The 15,014-nt window shown below is 49.8% G+C and overlaps 1 long non-coding RNA gene across 1 annotated transcript in view; it reads right to left on the bottom strand.

Moving 5' to 3' along the window:
* The window catches only part of LOC139059856 (uncharacterized), a 32,372-nt gene extending 22,296 nt beyond the window's left edge, over positions 1 to 10,076 (bottom strand). Inside the window, exon 1 of the long non-coding RNA XR_011514414.1 lies at positions 9,827 to 10,076. This is a non-coding gene — a long non-coding RNA (uncharacterized lncRNA). The remainder of the gene's footprint in view (positions 1 to 9,826) is intronic.
* Between the last annotated feature and the right edge of the window lie 4,938 nt (positions 10,077 to 15,014).

The raw sequence follows: 15,014 nt of genomic DNA, 5'->3' as shown, positions 1-15,014 counted from the left end.
GAGGGCTTTAGTTGCCGGGATCCACGTCAGCCGGTGGTCTATGGTGAGGCCAAGGTACGTCACTGTCTGCTTCCACGGAAGGGGGTCGGTGCCGATTCTCAAGTGGTGGACGCTGAGGCGGGAGGCAGCCCTCGGGTGTATCAGTAGGGCCTCCGTCTTTGCAGGAGAGACGGTTAAGCCGATGCTCCCGAGGAATGTCGTCACTGCGTCCAGGGCCCCCTGCAGTGATCTCCGGACGGCTGGAAGGCACCGCCTTGGTCCCCGGACACAGAGCGCCACATCATCAGCGTAGATGCAGCATTGCGTGTGGTGCCGGGTGTCTGCCGGTAGAGCGGCTGGCAGACCTGCCCGTGCTGCATTGAACAGAAACGGGCTCAGCACCGATCCCTGCGGCACGCCGGTGGTGATGACTCGAGGGGTGCTGAGCGCCTGGCCCACTCGTACTCGGAACGTTCTTCCCGCAAGAAAGGCAGAGACAAAGCGCCTGAGGCTGCCAGTGATGCCGAGGTTATCTAAAGAGCCCTCGATGACTTCGTGGGGCAGGCTGTCAAAGGCGCTCTGCACGTCAAGCAGCACGAGAAGAGCCACGTCACCACTGTTCTTTGCATCCTCCAGGGTGGCCACGACATCGGCGATGGAGTCGGCAGTGCAGCGGTGGCGCCTGAAGCCGGTCTGCTGCTCCGGGAAGTAGTGCACCTGCGCGGCAATCCACTCCATGCATGCCAGGACAATCCTCTCCATCACCTTACAGGCGGCAGAGGTGAGGGACACCGGCCTGTACGAGGAGGGTGCCGCCGCAGGTTTCCGTGGCTTAAGGACTGGTGCCACCACCGCGGTGAGCCAGCTGTCTGGGAGAGCCCCAGTGCTCCAAATGGTGTTCAAGTACTCCAGGAGACGGTCTTGCTCTGCATCTTGCAGGTTCCGAAGCATCTGGAACGTGATTCCATCCGCTCCTGGAGCGCTCCGTCGCTTGCTTTGCCCTAGGGCAGCCGTCAGCTCGTGCACCCGGATGGGCTCGCAGCAAAGAGCATTAATCTGCTCGAGCACCCATTCCGGATGGTGACAGGTGGGGGGAAGGTGCCGAGGCCCAGTTTCTGGCGGAGGCAGGACCCGCTGTACCAGGGGCCGGGCGGTAAACCGGTCGGCTAGTAACTCCGCCAGAGTAGATGCGGAGATGCCCAGGGAAATGGCTGCTGACAGCACCTGTCGTTGTACACGAGGTCCTATCAGCAAGGCCCTCAGCAGGCGCCAGGCACGAGCTCCATCCGGCGCCCTGATGATCGTGGCACAGATGCCCTGCCAGCTTTGGCGCCTGCGTTGCCGGGAGTGTCGTCTGCAGGCGGCGTCGATGCGACGATGTTCCGTCCAGTGCTCCGCCTGATTGGTTCGCAGTGCTCTACGTTCAGCCCTGCGCCTGGCAGCTCGTAGCTGGAGGTGCCGAATGTCTGGTGCTGGTTGGCCCTCCTGCGCAGTGGACCAGACTGTGGCTGCCCGGCCACTCTCCGCAACGAGCTGCAGGAAGTCCGCGGTACTGGTGTCCTGCTGGCCCAGCTTACGGAAAGCACTCCAATCGACAGTGGCGTACACGCGCATCCTGGGTGTCTTGCCCCTGAACGGGGCCAGCACGATAGGGAAGTGGTCGGACCCCCAGGTGTCCGGTTGCGGTGTCCAAGTGTATCGGCAGCCCTCAGTGGCCAGGCTCACGTCAATTGCCGTGCTGATGGCACGGGATGTGCGCCGGATGAAAGTGGGAGCCCCGGTGTTTAGAACCTTCAGACCCAGCTGATTAACAACGTCCACAACTCTGCTACCTCGCCCGCAGCAGCGGCGACTGCCCCAGATGGTGTGGTGAGCATTGATGTCTCCGCAGAGGACGAACTCTCTGCCGAGACGACGGGCTAGCTGCAGGAGGCACGAGGGATCCCAGGGCTGGCACGGTCGGATATACACGCTGGCCACAGTGGTGTTAACGTCTCCAAGACGCACACGAACAGCACAGCATTCGAGTGGTCCTCCAGTCAGATCCGCCACATCAACCTCAGCTTGCAGCACACCCGCCCGCACGTACACCGCACAGCGGGGAGGTCCCTGTGGATGTTCTTTGTTGAGACATGGGGTCGCCGTACAGGGTTGCAGCGTGCACGAAGTGCGGCTGCTGTAGCCTACGTAGCCAGGTAGACGCAAATCATCTGCAGTCGCGTACACCTCCTGCAAAGCAAGTACGTCGTAGTCGCTCTGCAGGAGGTGCAAGGAGAGGTCGGCTTGTCGCCGCCGCAACGAGTGCGCGTTCCACTGAAGCACGCTCGGCCTGCGGCGGTGGTTCCCAGCTGGGGCGTTAGCCATGATGGCTCTGCTGAGGAGGCAGCCCACCTGCCTGGAGGCAGATTGAGCGTAACTTGTTGTCGGCTGGCACTAGGCATTTATGCCGTCCCCATCGCCGTGATGTTCAGCATGAGTGAAAGCATGTGAGGGTAAACCGGCGAACGCGGTTCAATGCGCGAGCGAGGAACGCGGCCCGGATGCGTGCCCTCTCCTGTGGCGCGCGTGTGAGGAAGGTGAGGCACGGGAGGAGGGGCGTTCTCCCGCGGTTGTTGCGGTGCCTCGTTGTCCTCCTTGTCCGCCGCTCCGTACAGAGAGGAGGCAATCACGGCGTCTGCTACGGCCACGCGAATCGTGGGCGCCGTAGTAGACGCTTTGGCGGACGAATTGAGGACGCGTTGCCGGCGCTCGCGTGTGTTGAAAGCAATCTGCGACGTGGCTAAAGTGCGCGCCCGTGCGGTCCTCATCTTCAAAGCTATCTGCGATGTTTGCAGAGTGCGCGTAGGGCCGGTAGCTTCGTATGCGCTGTGCTTCCGATGTTTCGTTCTTGCGAAAGCCATACATGCACGAAGGTCAATTGGCTTGGTGCTGCCGCGATTCCTCGGTCCAGAATTTTCACACCGAGTTTCAGCGCTCATCGAGAGAGATGTGCTCATGTTTACCTTACGCTGGTTAATTTAGTTAAAAGACGTTTACGGGCTAGTTGGTTTGAATTCATGATAGAATGTGTAAGCGCGACTGAACAAGCACGTAGAAAGAAACAGATACGCAAAGACAGTGCTGTCTCTGTATGTATTTCTTTCTACGTACTCGCTGAGTCACGCTTACACATTCTATCACCCAGTTGAAAAACACAACAGGAAATTTTAACAGTCTGTCGTATTTTGGGACGTTGTTTCTGTAGTTCTGTTGCCTGTAGTTCTGTTGTCTGTAGTGGGACGTCCTGTAGTAGAAAGTTCTGTAGTTCTTGATCAATATTTAATGAAAAATGGACAGAGACGTCCGTAAGGTTATGTAAATTTGTTAGTACAAAAAAGAAAAACATAAAAGTAAAAAAAATTAGAAAAAAAAGCGTCTTCGCCTAGGATTCGAACATGCGACCTCCCGATTCTGAGCCCGCCATCATACCACTACACCACCCCTGACTTTTTTTTTCTTTATTGCCTTTTCACAAACTCAAACAAAATGATCAATTACACGACATGTACATATTCTAAACACACCAGCCACAGCCAGCCACCAGCCACCAGCCACAGTTGGCCCGCATCAAACCTGTGGCATTAAAGGTAGAACAATTTTTACATACACATAGCAAGAAGTATTCTGGAATGTTGTGACGCAATGCATGACCGCGTAGCTATGATTCAGCTAGATTTACATAAAGCGTTCGACAAAGTTGTACATGAAGTTCTGTTTTTATTGCTGGAGCACGTAAATGTTGGATCTGTAATTACTGAAGGCGTTAAAATGGTGTATCATGATTGCACAGCAAAATTAGTGATCAACAAAGAATTAAGTATGTCAATTCCTGTGCGGTCGAGTGTGAAACAAGGATGTGCGTTGTCCTCTCTACTTTTTGCGATATACTTGGAGCCGTTTTGTTTACGTTTGCTTGCAACACCATGTATTCGAGGCTTCACTTTTTTCAGCAGTGAAGTTAAGGTCTTAGCGTACGCGGACGACATAGCCGTGTTTTGCACTGATGCTAGAAGCGTGCAGGAAGTTGTCAGTGTTGCTAAGGCGTTCTGCACAGCAACTGGTAGCGTGATGAGTTGGTCGAAATGCCTTGGATTTTGGCATGGCAACTGGCAGAGCACCCCCGAGGTGTATTGTAATATGAATTGGACCGTCTCCCCCGGAAATTACCTTGGTGTCCGGCTAAATAACTACCTCAATGCTGATGAATATTGGTCTGAGGAAAATAAACGCGTCAAAAATGCTACCGATAAATGGGGTGGCCATAACTTCTCAAAGTTCGCAAGAGCTTCCGTTTGTAATATGTTTTTAATTGCAAAAGTGTTCTGCGTGTTGCAAGTGATGGCCATGGCAAGAACTTCGGTTCAAAAAATCCACCGAGTGTTTGCGACCTTTATTTGGGGATCGCAATGGGAGCGCACAAGCCGGTGCAATTTGTTTCACAAAATGAAAAATGGTGGGCTAGGGCTCTCACACCTGTTTTTCAAGCAGCTAGTAAGCAGATTCTTCTTTGTGCGGGACCAAACTGATGTGTTTTTGAGAACTGTGATCCAAGCACGATTGCAGGATTATCTATCTGACTTTGTCGTGTCATCTGTTTCTTTTGGAGCTGGACCGCTCAGTCCTTATTTGCGTGAAGTGGTTACTTCTGTACGCCTGCTCAAGGCAAGGTTCTCATATGAATACTTGTGTGATGTCACGAAAAAGCGTTTGTATTCTGATATTCTCGATGTATTTTTACCATTACCGGTTTACCGAGCTGCCTACAGGCTAGGTCCTGAGCGCGATGTGCTAAAGCGCGTTAAAAAAATGCCAGTGAGACCCTCTGCTAAAACGTTCTTTTTTCAATTACATACAGACACTCTCCCTGTAAAGCCATGGTTACAAAGCAAAGGTCTTTCTGTACCTTGGTCGGTAAACTGCTTAATCTGTAATAAGCCAGAATCAATTGAGCATATTTTTATTGACTGCCATGACGCCGTATTTTTGTGGGACGTCCTACAAAGAACACTTAAAAAAGAATTGCCGATAAGCCCTTTTGGAATCCGGTTTCTTCCACGTGCAGAAACAGGGGAAGCGCCGAGTGATATGCTAATGCTGCTTTGCATGCACAGCGTATGGAAGACGAGAATGGACATCAGACATTGTCATATACAGGCTCACTCAGCAAGACACTATTTTGTTGAGAGCATTATATACACACGCGACTTGTTCAGAGCACTATGTGAACCCCCGGAATGGCTTCCTGTGCTAGACCAATTGGCTTCTGTGAAGCCCTTCTAAACACACTACACCACCCCTGACATGCTTTTCTAGTGTACGTTTTGCCCATGTGAATAGTACGACGTGCTGTTTACATTTGCATTTTGAGGGCCAAGATCAGATCCGCTATCACTCCACCGCGTCAAGTGCCGCATCTCTAGAAGAGCAAGAGTGTTCGTACCATCGACAGGTACATCGTGCAGTGCTAGAACATCGATTTTGATATACGATATCCATATTAAATAAGAAATTCAGAAATAGACAACGTTGACTTTTAGGGTTATTACTGCTAGTTTCGACAGTTGTCTCTCGTTCTTTACACTTTGAGCGCGCATATAATTCGCGTGTTCAGTGCAACATAGCTACATAAACATGCGTGGATGAGAGTTCTTTCTGACAGCATACTGGCTTCTCACGGTAGCACTGTACCAGATCAATGAGACCCGAGCGAGACAGCATGTCACGCAACTTTGTGGAACAACCCAAATCTTCTTTTCCGCTTCGCATAAGCTTGTGAAATATTCCTGGGAAATTAACTAATGTGTCAGTGTAACAGCACATGTAAGTCCACAGGCCTGTGTGCCACATCTTACCAAAAAAAAAACGGATACGCAGCCATTCCCGCAGATGGTATGATTTTGATCAGCGGCCGATTTTGCGGAGGCCGGTAGGGCGTCGCTGGTGCCGCGTCGTCACGGCACAATTATAACTATTCGCCACGTCGACTTTAATACCGGTCTCGGTGCCATCAGCATTGCTGGCTTCAGAGAAGCGCGATTGAATACCGCGCAAGAGAAAAGTACAGTGTACACCACCGATGCGAAAACATACAATTTTAAAAGACCGCGACGGAAAGCGCTTCTGTTGCGACTTCGGAACTCTTGGCCGTCGCGACCGAATGTTTCTGCTGCGACGTCAGAATTGGTGTCGTAACGTCGGAGTAGCTGTCAGGATATAAAGCTGTTGTTCCGACTTCAGAACTCTTGTTGTCGCGACAGAATGCTTCTGTTGCGAAATCAGAATTTCTGTCGTAACGTCACAAATGTCTCCCAATTAAGAAATGTCAACAACTTCTGTCGTACAACAGAATTTCAGTAGTTGCGACAGGAATTCCTTTTGTCTTTTTCAACCGGGCACTACAGAAGCTTGTCGCATCACACAATTTCAGTGCACTTCTGTTGTCATCATTGGGTACATGTTGCGGCGATAGGTTTCCGTTGTGGAACAGTTCTCTGTAGTACAACAGAAGTTTGTCCATTACTTCAGGAACACTTCTGTTATGACAACTGGGGGCCTGTTGCAGTGATAGGTTTCTGTCGTACAACAACATCTTTCTGTAGTACAACAGAAGTTGGTCGCATTACTTCAGGAACACTTCTGTTGTGACAACTGGGGGCCTGTTGCCAAAATAGGTTTCTGTAGTATTTCAACAGCTCTCTGTAGCACTACAGAAGTTTTTCGGGTTACTTCAGGAACATTTCTGTCGGGACAACAGGGTGCCTGTAGTGATGACAAATTTTTCTGTAGTACTACAAAAATCTGTTGTAGAGCTTCAGCTTTCTGTTGTAACAGACATGCGACAGACTGTACTTCTGTAGTAGCAACAACAAATGTCTGTTGTACATCAGAAAAGTCTGTCGCTCCATCAGGAATCTGTAGTTACTACAGAAAAATCCTGTTGTACAACAGAAATTTCTGTAGTACTGAACACAACCTCTGTTGTCATTTTCAACTGGGCATTGTTAACTTGATTAGTAAGCGAATGTTCACAAGTTCGTACGGCCGATAAAATTACTATCATTGCTTCGCACAGCTATCTACCAATTTTCTATCGCAATCGGTGCTTCTCGTTTGTGGCTGAACTGCGAATTTTGTTACAATACGTTGGCCGTAGCAACATTCCGTGTTTTCCCCAGCGTTTATCATTAGACAGCTTTAGTATTGCTCCATGGCGATACGTACGCAGCACGCAAGTACTTTGCGGAACGTAGGAGCGCGTGTCGAGTAAGGGCTTTTAGTACCGCGACATGCCTATACTCCATTTCATAGAGTTTCTCACTATAACACCTAGAGGGAAATCTGGCACCACCGTCTATGGGAGTTTAAGAGGGCACCGTGCCGTCATGCGAATGACGGTATAGGTGTCTGCGAGGCTCGTGTTGGCTGGTGTTGTACGAGGTTTCATCTAAAACGTGGATATGTCTACACAAATAACCCTTTCTCAAAGTAAAATCTTCAATAAATGTTTCTATTCGCGCATATTGCATCTTTACTCCTCTACAATGCATGACGAAGCGAACAAAAGCAAGAACAGACGACAAACTGTTTCAAAGCGATCACGAACCTTGTCTTCCGTCCACCAACTTTAGCGGCCCACTGATACATATTACGTAACATATAACTGTACACGCAATAACAAGTTCTCATAGTTAAACAAAACATGTTTTTGCGTAATAATAAAACCAAAACAGCTTTTCACGTGCTGTTTTAGTAGAAAATAAATCATTGCAACAAACGGAACAGTGCTTGCCAAGCGCGTCTTCAAGGTGTCCTGTCTCTCCAAGAACGATGCCAATCCGAAGTCACAATATACCGGCATTCCCATGCATACCACAGCGCAGCAGCGCCAGATTTCCCGCTAGGTAATGTAGTAAGAAACTCTATGCTCCATTTCATACACCAGGTGCAACGCTGTGGAAGCTACGCAAGTAGTGCGGTCTCCAAATTTTATCACACCGCACGTTCCGTCTATGCTTCGCTGGGCGTTTGCTCGCCGCGTTTGGTCGCGCGAGCATGCATGTGAGGCTGCCACGACGGGAGGCAAATAAAAGCAACGAAAAGAAAGTTGATATAAAACAACGTGTTAGCGCCGAATGAGCGCATGGTTAGACTGCTTCTAAGAGTACATTTTTATTTTCATTCAGAACTGACCTTATATAAAGAAAAGTTTCACGAACATCCGCCGAAGACACCGAACTGTTTTTGAGTGCAGCCACTGCAAAAAGTATCTCTAGCCTCCACAGCATCGCACCTGATGTATGAAACGGAATATACGTACGTCAGCGGGCGAGCGTTAGACGCCCGGTGCAGCATGGGCCGCGCCCGCCATTACGTCGAACGGTCGGTCGAAGTGGACGCTGTTGATCTCGCTAGCGTGATGCAACGTATGGGCGCGTTCCCGCTTCGTCGAGCTATATTTACCTTTTCTCTTTACACGGATGAATTACACGACTCATATCGAGAGAAAGAAAAACCGAGTACTTGCTTTCAGAGGCTGGCACGGTCATTTGCGACGAAGTGCGCCAAAAGCAGGTCAACAGCACGCACTGAGGACTTTCTCAAGGTTCCTATTTTTGCTATGCATTCCCACCATGCAGGATCCGGAAATGGGTTCTATGCGTTCACTTCACGCAGCAAAACCAAATTCTAGGCCATTGAAAAGTACAGCCTTCCGCTGGTCGCCTTTGACAGTGCCATTATGGGAAACGCTGGTCTCGTGCTCTCCCGAACAAACGAGAAGCACGACAGCAGCACGAAAATCTCCCTATACGTACGCACGCAAGAAACGGATGCGTGCGTACGCAGCGGCCGCGTATGCATCACGTACCGTTCGTGTTGCGTTCTGCACATGCGCACTTTGCAGAACGCAGCGATCTTACGTGCGCAACGCCGATGTGTACGCTACGTACGCAGTACTAAAACTATTATTTGCAACTTGCGTTTCCTGCCCCTAAACGCTGTAAGGGACCGCCTAATATAGCTGATGGGTCATTAAGTTGGCATCCCCGATTGTGTCACATAGGAGGATTGCTCTCCGTCACCGTATTGATGTCGCATGACGGATGCCACTACATGATTCCCAATTCTGAATGAACATGTAAAGCTGTATGAAAACTCGCATTTTTTCCCGTTTAACCCAAACGAGCAACAAGCATTATGGTAACGAACATGTAGGTAATACTTTACCAGGGAAGAATTGCCTAACAATGACTATAGAAAAGTCGAAACGAGGGTACCACGGAGAAGTAAATCACGCTCCATTGAGCAAAGCGCTCTCCTGGCGTATAAATATATAGGCTTAAGTATTGCAGTGACCCAATTTACAAACACAACAGCAAAAACACGGCATCTTCTAATTCCGGGTGTCATCTTATGTACTTCAATACCACGCAGAAAAAAAAACTATGCCCAGTGCTATATATGCAATGTTTATATTACTTTATAGAGGTACCAGACGCTATCAGACCGTCTAGCTGCTTTTTGTCCAGCTAATTTGGATAAAAGCAAACCTAAGACGACCCAAATCACCAGGAAGGTGTTCCGCCCTGGCTGCTTATATGCTCTTGAAGTTTAAACAACCAAAATTTTAATAATAGCGCCCTTGTCATCACGGGGTCGCAGCATGGAGATACTGCTGCTTATAATACATGACCACAACGACACCGATCATACGAGTGGCTCAAAAACGCTGTCGCGTTAAAACATACACCGATGTCGTGGGCCAAAAGCTACAATTTTGACGACGAGAATATCTCGGGTAGCAACTCACTCATGTTTGCTCGGTAATGCTACGTCGGCTAGTGGAAGAACGTGGCGGTCGAAGGTAGAAGCCGGAGGGCTCGAGAATAACTGTCGGTAGAGTTGGCGGACAGGCAGATGCTCTCGGCAGGAACGCCGTGGGCACAAGGGCTGTCTCGGACGTTCGCTCGCAAAGATTCCTGGAAGCAGATGCGGGCCAACGGTCAGGTCACGAAGCTCGAGCCGCTCGCACTCTGTGCTTCAATGATGATCGTTGTTGTAGCTGTGGTCTGAAAATATGGCTCACACCCAGAAAGGTGACTCGCCATGCAGAAGGAGAAGAAAATTTGACGTCACAAAACTAAATACAAGAAAAAAAACTATGTAATAAAACAAAATATTACATGATAATATCACAGCGGCATTTCAATGTGCATGCTAAACAAAATCGGGAGTGAGAAAAATATGCGGAACCATACAGTCCGACTTTATTACTATGATTATTTGCTCGCTACCGCTTAAACTGACATACAATGAAAGCAAGTAAATTTAAGACATGTAAGCATTCTTAACAGGCGGAAACCGTCTGCACATGACCCACCTGATCCATGCAAGTGGGCGTTACATTAACCGTGCGATCGGCCCCTATTCATTGCGATAAAAATTATACGGAGGCTTGAGGCGCATTCACGCCGCCGCGGCCGCCAGCGCACTGTTCCGTTATGGACTGCGCATGCGCGTTCTCCGAGTGCGCATGTGGCTCCAAAAATGGCAACGAGAACTGCGTTGCCGCCAGGATCGCTCGATTTGGTCGGCCCGCGTAGGCTTAGAAAGCCTCATTTACCGGGATAGTCAGCGGGAAGTAATTTCTGGCCTAGTTACCTTGTATATATAGCAGAGGCGTTTGATAGTATGTTACTTAAAGACCATAGATTACTGCTCTCGTTTAGATGCTGAATTGCAATGTTCCTATCTTTTTGCATGAAATAGGAGCTCAAACGCAGGAAATCCTTTTGTTTCCGCTGTGGTGCCTCTTTTGGTAGAAACATGCAAATGTGGTGTGTACCGCAGGGGTTGGTTAATCCCCACTACGGTTGAATATCCGTATGTCTTCGATCCTAGTCCACAATGGCATTACGGTATATGTGTACGCTTTACGGTATACGGTACTTTAAGGTATATGTGTACGCATTACGGTATATGTGTACCTTTTGCGCAACAACTGATATGCGCACACTTATAGTGATCTACAATCTTATCTGACCGAATCGCAAGACTACTTGGACGACCTGTAATTTACTCCTAACGTCAGTAAATGCTCCGCTCTTGCATTCCCTCTTTCATATCTGGTGTCTTCACCAAGTGTGTACCTTTCAAGTAGCATTGTTCAAGTGGATAGATGGATGGATGGATGCGAAACTTTAATAAGGTCCTGAGGTACGCGACTCAGCGCGCTGCGGGCCGCTCCCACGTTGGTACAGTCAGGCCTTGCCCGACCGCCGCATCGTGGGCCCTCTGGACAGCCCATAGTTGCACCCCGGCATCAGGGCTCTTGATAGCGGAGAGCCACTTGTCTTCATTGATTTCTTCTGTGCCTCGTAACGAGGGGCAACGCCAGAGCATATGATCTAGGCTAGCGATGTCATTGCAATGCCTGCAAGAACTAGTGGCATAGGTGTCGGGATAAATTTTGTGGAATAAAGCTGGGCTGGGATATGAGCCTGTTTGCAGTAATCTGAGGGTCAATGCCTGCGCTCTATTTAACTTCTTGTGTGGAAGAGGAACTCTCTCCTGCCGATATAAAAGTGCTGCGCAATTTCGTTATATGTGGTCGCTTGATCTCTATTCTCCACCGCTGCGGGCCGGCGTTGCAGTTCTCCATGGTCGCGGAAAGTGAGACCTCGCGCCTTGGAGTGGGCCAGCTCGTTGAGGTTTGTGGGGCCTCCCGTGATGAATCCCATGTGAGCGGGGAACCACGTGAGTGTGTGGGTGGTGATGCTTTTGCCGTCGAGGATGCGACAGGCTTCCTTACACACGGCGCCGACGCTGAAGGCGCGGATGGCTGCCCTGGAGTCGCTGAAGATATTGGCATGTCCGTCATCCAGGAGGGCCAAGGCAATGGCCACTTGCTCCGCCGCACGCGACGACGTGCTTCGTACCGAAGCCGCGTTAACTGTCGAACCCCTGTGGTTGATTGACACTACCGTGAAATTTGCGCTGTTGCCATACTGGGCCGCGTCAACGAAGCAGCTGCCTCCAGGGAGTTCTGTTGCGCGGCGTAGGAGCGCCACCGCTCTGGCCTTCCTTCTTTCTACGTTGCGCTGGGGATGCATATTGCGCGGGGCGGGCGATATGATGATGTTATCTTTCTGCTCTTTCGGTATGCCTTGGTAGGCGTCTTCGACAGTGGCCGGGGGTACGCCCATCTCAGTTAGGAGTCGTCTGCCCGCCCTGGTGCCGGAGAGCCTGAGAATCTGTGCCCTTTCTTGTGCTTCTGCAATCTCTTCCAGGGTATTATGAATACCCAACTGCAGGAGTCGGTCGGTGCGTGTGTAGTTTGGTAGTCCGAGCGCGCTCTTGATCCCCCTCCTTATCATGGCATTTAGTTTGTCTCGCTCGGCCCTCTTCCAGACGTGCATGACCGCTACGTACGTAAAATGGCACAACAAGAAAGCGTGGACTAGCGTTAACAGATTCTCTTCGCTCAGGCCTCTCCTTCTGTTAGCTACCCGCCTGATTAGACCGATGACGCTATCCGTCTTCTTTGCTAATTTGCGAATGGTGATGTTATTTGTGCCTGTCCCTTCGAGTGTCATTCCCAAGATTCGAATGGACGTGACTTTGGGAATGGGATCTCCGCAACTGGCGTAGAGATTAATGTCAATTTCAGTGGGGGGTTTCCAGTTCTGTGGCTTGCGGCCCTTTCTACTTGGGCTGTAGAGAAGGAGCTCCGATTTCTTTGGGGAGCACCGGAGTCCCGTGTTGGTTAAAAAGCGCTCTATAGTGTCAACAGCTTCCTGGAGAGTGGCTTCGACTTGTCCGTCACTGCCACACGCGCACCAGACAGTGATGTCATCCGCGTAGATCGTGTGACCGATGCCCTGGACCTTGCCTAGATACCTTGAGAGGTCAACCATTGCGATGTTGAAGAGGAGTGGTGAGATGACTGATCCCTGGGGGGTGCCTCTTCTACTCAGCTCCATTGTGTCCGATTCCAAATCTCCAGCCTTGAGGATGGCGCATCGTTTGCTCAAGAAAGACCTGACGAAGGCATGGAAGGACGAGCCCAGGTCGAGCTTGGAGATGGCGTCGAGGACGAACTCGTGACGGATGTTATCAAAGGCCTTCTCCAGGTCCAAACCAAGGATGGCTCTCGTGTCCCGAGTGCAGCGTTCCAGGATTTGGATCTTGATAAGCTTCATGGCGTCCTGAGTGGAGAGGCCTGGCCTGAAACCTATCATGTTGTGAGGGAAAAGGTCGTTGGTCTCGATATACTCGGCAATTCTGTTATGGATGGCGTGCTCGGCCACCTTCCCTACACATGACGTCAGTGAGATTGGGCGGAGGTTGTCCAGGCTCGGCGGTTTACCGGGCTTTGGGATTAGTATGACCTTCGCCAACTTCCATTCTTCAGGTACAATTCCCTGCTCCCAAATCCGATTTATCTCATCTGTAAGAAACTCGATCGATGCGTCCTCTAGGTTTCTGAGAGCCTTGTTGTTAATGTGATCCGGGCCGGGTGCTGACCTACCATTGAGGTCGTGTAGGGCGCGGCGGATTTCACTGATTTTGAAAGGCTCGTCCAGCGCGGAGTTCGGCTTCCCTTTGTATACTGGGTATGCCGCCTCATCGGCCACAGTTTTGAGCGGCAGGTACTTCTTAGCCAACATATCTAGCATGTCCTTTTCCGAAGACGACTTCTTGGCTTCGTGGAGCGCTTTAGCGAGGACACTTCTCTGGTTTGACTTGGTGCCGGAGTCGTCGAGCAATTGTTTGAGAAGATTCCACTTCCCTCCCGTGCGCATCTGCCCGTCGATTGAATTGCAAATTCAATCGACGGGCAATTCAATTCAATTCAATCAATTGTTCAAGTGCACTTAAGTATTTATTTGTTTATTTATTTATTTATTCATTTAAATGTACCTTACTGGCCTCAAAGTGAGGCATTGAGTAAGGGGGGAAGTACATAGAAGGTACATAGAATATATTACATCTATAAAAAAGTATCAGCTTAGCAACTACAAGCGTAAGTGCAACCGAGATGAAAAAGAAATTAGTTCACGACTCACTAGGAAAAAAAACATAGTATAATAACAAGAAATAAATCACATCGATTGTTTTCAATGAAGTCTTGTAATTAACAAGACCAGAGTGTTAAGCAGTATTAAAGCTTTAAAAAAAGACAAAACTTACTAACGCGACATTCCAACGGAAGGGTAAACATTGCGACATAGCAGTACTAATGCGACAATAAGGTGTAAAACATAGTGCAAGTACAAGAAAGCATTGTGCGACAGTCGTAAAACTTTGTCTGCATTCTGCCTCGCGAGACATATCAGGCTCTGCTGCTTTCCTGACCTCTTCATTAGCTGGTGTACTTTCCGCATTATCCCCTATATGGCTGTCCGGTTTGGTGCTGGTAGACGAACCCTCCGTCAAACCGGTTTGCTCCACCACTGGACATTCGTACACTACCTTCGCCGCGAGCTCCCTTGCCTTGCAACGAGTTAAGGCTTGCACTATCCCTTCACTAAACCCGTTTCCCTGCGTCGCAGCAAATCCTCTGATTTGTTAGAAAACAAATCTGGATACTGAGGCGGGAGATGTGCCGAGACGGCAGCTTCAGTGCCCAGTTCTTCAAAAGGGCCTTCGATACGAATCTTGGCCACAGGGAGACAAACACTGCAGGTTTGCACGGCTTGCCTTGTCCAAGCACATTCTCCCGTGAACTGGCCTTTCTCTACGTACTACGGGTGCACTACGTCCATTGCTGCTGCCGAGTCGCGAAGCACCCTGCATGGTTTGCCGTTTACCACGAGGTCACGAGTGTACGGATCGAGCAATTTCAGATTTTCCTCGTTACTAGTTAGTGACACCAACACTAGTTTGGGATTTTTGCATCCCACGGAGATATGCCCCGTTTGCTGGCAATGGTAGCAAACTATTGGTTTCTTGGCCTCAAAAACTTTTTCCTTTTGCCTTTCTGCCCTCTGTTTGGG

The sequence above is a fragment of the Dermacentor albipictus genome, chromosome 5 (genome assembly GCF_038994185.2).
Source record: "Dermacentor albipictus isolate Rhodes 1998 colony chromosome 5, USDA_Dalb.pri_finalv2, whole genome shotgun sequence".
Lineage (NCBI taxonomy): Eukaryota > Metazoa > Arthropoda > Arachnida > Ixodida > Ixodidae > Dermacentor > Dermacentor albipictus.
Note: the sequence above shows the minus strand (reverse complement) of the source record. Positions and strands in the feature narration are given on the sequence as shown.